At 30.7% G+C, this 5,033-nt stretch overlaps 1 long non-coding RNA gene across 1 annotated transcript; it reads left to right on the forward strand.

The window, feature by feature from the left end:
- Positions 1 to 1,041: 1,041 nt before the first annotated feature.
- On the forward strand, positions 1,042 to 1,690 carry LOC106317495. Its single transcript, XR_001265147.1, has 3 exons — positions 1,042 to 1,214; positions 1,297 to 1,403; positions 1,475 to 1,690. It is a non-coding gene; the product is annotated as an uncharacterized LOC106317495 (long non-coding RNA).
- The last annotated feature ends 3,343 nt before the right edge of the window (positions 1,691 to 5,033 follow it).

The following is a 5,033-nucleotide window of genomic DNA, read 5'->3' on the forward strand; positions in this document are numbered from 1 at the left end:
CTCTAACTCATCCATGGTGCTCTCCAACACCTGATATGTACAAATGCAATGATATGCAACCTAAATGTGCCTAAATGATGCTCTAAATGACCAAACCATGCAGGAATAAGAAGTTAAAAACATGTAAATTCACAAGATATCAGACTGATCTTAAAAGATCAAAGACTCTGAACCTAGCTGGCGTTTCCAAGTGATGAACTCCTTTGTTCCTCCTTGCTGAATCCTTCTTCTCGGACTTCTCTCTTTACCAACTCGTTTCTGCTCTCTAACTTCTCTCTAATCTTCCTTTCTGAATTGTGTGAAACAAATGAGAGCTCAAAGAATCCTTATATAGGATTTCTAAAGCTTTCTCACCAAGTCGGGCACTTTATGCCAGTTTCCTTATTTGGCTTTGTCAAAGATCACTATCAATGGGTTGACTTGATATATTTGATTCTTACCTTAGGTGACTCCCGCAGATCCGACATTCCTTTTGTATTATCCCGCAATTATGGCTAGTCAAACTTTCTTTACTTGGAACTTGCATTATCCAATAGCCGAACATTCTTTAATTGGTCTTGCGTCTTGATCTCTCCGTATGTATGCTCTGATCGTTCCATGATCAGTTTACCATCGCTCAATCCATTCTGAATATTTTCCATGAGCTCACTGAAGATCCGGCACTTAGCTAAAAATACATTTATTTTTCCAATCTTCACGAATACAAAGTGTCTCCACACTTAGAAAAATACTCTCTTTGTAGAATAAAACCTCGCTCGTTCTATTTTCTTCAAAATTAAAAATATTCTGCGAGCGGGTCGTTACAGCTATCCTACGGAATTTCTTTTGTTTTAAAGTTAATTTTTTTTTTGAGATTTTTAAAAACAAAAATGGTATGTTGACAAACAAAAATAATAATGAAGCCAAGTTAAAAAAAAAATCAATTAAAAGAAGAGATTTAATGTAAAAACAGTTTTTTTTAAAACATTATTTAGCAAACCTAATTTATGTTAATAAATCGAAGCCCATATTTTTTCCGAAAAAAAAACAGAAACTCTTTTCGCACTACCAACTTTTCTAGTTCCATCGAAAGTTCTATATTCTTATATGTTTCTCTGCAGCCGACGGATGCCTTGCGCTTGCTTTCTAAACAATCGAGGGAAAATAAGTTAATGTCTTCAGTCTAACAACTGCAGAAGATGGATCTATTGTTAATTTCAGCGTTTGGCATAAAGGTTTGAGTTTCTTAATTGAGGTTTAGTTGAGTTACTACTTAGTTTTTTTTCTAATCTACATTCTTTATTTTTTATTTTTCAGAGACCAGCTAAGGTATGGAATACCAAGACCCTTCAATCGGATAGACAGAGCCCGGCTTCAGTTTTAAAAACAGGGGAAAAACCCTTGCAAGCCTTTGATCGGTAAAGGTGTGGTAAAAACTCTCCTTTGGTTTCTTTAGCAGAATGATTTTAATTCACTTTTAATTTATCTATCTCAGGAACAGGGTGGAATGAGTAACAAATTGGATTGATTGTAGAAGGTCTTAATAAATGAGAAGCTAATAGACGATTTTTCATAAGAGAAGTCGGATTGACTTGATTGTCTCAGCACTATTTAAGTGCTAGGTTGATAAATATTATTGTTCAGAGCATATATGATATTGCTGTTTCAGCTCTGTTTAAATGGTAGATTTATAAATATTATTTTTCAGAGGATGTAGGATATTTGAAATATTTATTACTTTTCAGGCATGAAGTATTAGCAATATAGACCAACTACTCTGTTGTGGAGAAAGATAGACCAGCAACAATGGATCTTGTTACCCTAAAAACACACACGGTCATATTAGATTCAAGTAATAATATGTAATATAATGAATTGAAAAAGCTATAAACAAAAAGATATTCATCTGCTAAAATCATCTCGAAGGAATCACCTCCAAAAAGTGTGTTTTACTTCCATAAATGTAAACATTCCGCTTGAATACGCCAATTGTTTTTTAAGGTCTTAGTTTTGTGAGAGGGGCAAAATTCGTCAGCTTAGATATATTTATGTTTTCTGTTTGCTTTGATATTTTTTTGATGAATGATAGATGAAATATATATACTTGGCTTTGGCAAGGGTAGGTTAAATAGGAAAAAAGTAACTCAAGATTTTGGTAGTTATCATTTAAAAGCAAAATCAAACGAATAGATGTTTTATAATTATTAAATATACATTCTATTTTATTATATCATAGTAAAACATAATATACGTCTTAAATTCTAAAGAATACTTGTTGTGAATAAACGAACGGATAGCTCACTGTATAGTATGGAAATAATGGTTTAGAAAAAGCGTAAAACTACTGTGTTTTAATCAGTGGCATATGATTGTAATTATTGAGAAAAACTCATGGTCAACATTTATTTGTACTCTTGTTTTAGTAGATTAGATCGGTGAAAATGAGTCAAATACTTGAGTTTTCTCAAATTTCTGAAACAAACAAAATATTAATAGAATTATACAATTTTTATTGTAAGGATGTTAAACTGTGAACGTAAATCATTTGGTTATAGTCGTAATGAACGAAATATATAAGCCTATAGAATCGTGTAGAAGGAGGGAACTGGTAATAAATGCTAAAGCTAAAACCAGCTTCATCCAGCGACTCGAATATCGTATTTGTGGAAACTCCTCGATCAGCAGTTTCATGTCGTTACTCGTTGCTCCATGTGATGTTACCGAATGCACGAACCGGTTTGGCTGCGTCGAAGCTGGGACCACTAAACACTTAGAAAGATCACTAATAGTTATGGACCAAACCGAGATTAGATGATACTAACCGATCGAGTTTTGATTATGATAACCAGAGAATAGATTAAAAGAAACTGAGATAATCGATTGTCATAACTTAAAACAGTTGAAGGAAGTTAATCCCGCGTAAGCCATGTCATCAAATTTAGAGAAGCTTAATGATTAATGTCATGTCACCATAGTGAATTAGCTGAGTCACCATTGAGAATTAGTGAGTCAATCGAATTATAACGTTTTCAGTTAATCGGGTTCTCAAATAGTAGTACGATGTTTCATATGTAATAATCTAATGGTTTTTTTACACTCGATTGTATTATTAAACTTTCTAGGCAAAAAGTTCTAAACAATGAGAACTAGCAAAAAAAAAAGTAAAAAATGGATACATCACTAGGAATCCAAAGTAAACCAACACACATATATTTTGCATATGGATGACTAAAGATTTTCCATATAAAAACTTCATATTTGCTTCTGGAATAGTCGAATCTCAAGGGATATAATCGACATATTAATCCAAAAACACCAAGCTTCTGACTGAATTGAGAACGATTGCCACTTTCTATTTAATACTCCAGTAGGAGTCATCGAGACAAGACAACTCTTTATATTGCTCTATTGATAATAACAAACTCAAAGAGATTACCGTTCCATAGAATTTCATGATGTCTTTCGAAGTAACCATATTTTGCAGCAAGAACTCCATCACCATCAAATGAAGAACCATCAACTATTGAAGCCGGTAAGACCCGTCACCACCATCTGCAGTAGATCTGTCAATTACCTTTTCCAAACAATTCAATTGAACCGAAGTTTTTGTTTTACCAAATCCATTGGAAGCAACATACAAAAGAACAATAAATTTTTTTGCCAGATTTAAAATAAATTGACAATCAAACAAACCAAGTTTCTGGAAGTAAAACAAATCAAAGAAAAAGAAGCAAAACGAATCAAACAAGCCGATGTCGGAGCTATAGAAGCCACCAGCCATCGGCTTGAAACTATATAAAAAAATCACTATTTCTTTCTTGACGGCTAGGGTTTGTGCTCAGGATTTAAACCCATAATCTAATGGTTTGGCTTGCCATTAATTGTGATACTATTTTTCTCAAGTTAAGGTTTTAATTTTGTTTAAATTTTATATTTTTAATTTAAATTATAAACAATAACTGTTTTAATTATTTAATAACATGTGAACCAAAACAAATTTGTTTTATCTAATTAATTAATAATAGGCTTCAATAAGCATTACGATTGAAACTATACATGCTTTAATTATACTCTAGATATTTTATATTAAGCATTAGGATTAATATTTGTAAGAAATGAACATGTAAATATTTTAGGGAAATTGCCACAAAAATCACATTTATAGTACCACTTTTCATGTTTACACTAACCATTTTTACCATCATTTTTAATGAAGGGTAAAAGACACTTATACCCTTAGAGTTAACTAATCTAGACTTAGGGTTTAGAGTTGAGGGGTGAGGTAGGATTTTTGGAATGTGAAATTTAGGATTCTAATAAATACATAAATAAATACTTAATTTTTAAAAAAAAATAGTTTCAAACATAATTCTCAATTTTCAAAAAGAAATTTGGAAAAAAATCATAAAAAAAATTCAAAAAAAGAAAATTAATAAAAAAGTTCGAATTTGAAAAAGTATAATCCGAAAACATAAAAAAATATTTTTTAATTTTTAATTTTTAATTTTTAATTTATTTAAATAATGATTTATTATATATATAGAAAACAAGGGTATAAGAGTCTTTTGCCACTTAATGAAGAATGTATTTTTGAAAATGTCCTTTTAGTGGTTGTAAAGATGAAAAGCGATATCAAGAAAGTGGTAAATTTCCCCAAAATTTTATTGAGTACTAGGGTAGGCCCGCCATACGGGCGGAAAGTTAGGAAAAAAAATATTTTATATGAATTTACATTACTTTTATGAAACATTTTTCAAAAAAAAATTGTAGATTGAAAACAATATTATAAACAAAAATAAATAAATAGATTTCGGATATCATGTTGTTATTTTTAATACATATTTTTGGACTGAATTAAAATGATAATAATTTTCATTATTCTATGAAGAAAAAACTAATATAATAAGATTAATAATGTCCATATACAATTATGCAATGATCATGCCAGAGAAATATGTTAAGGAAAAACTTATATGATCTAAGTCAAAACAACATTTTGTTAGCGTGAGTAGTTTGGTCTGTGTATGTTTTAATTAAAATGTGATAGTTTTCTA

Source organism: Brassica oleracea, chromosome C9 (assembly GCF_000695525.1).
Source record: "Brassica oleracea var. oleracea cultivar TO1000 chromosome C9, BOL, whole genome shotgun sequence".
Taxonomy (NCBI): domain Eukaryota; kingdom Viridiplantae; phylum Streptophyta; class Magnoliopsida; order Brassicales; family Brassicaceae; genus Brassica; species Brassica oleracea.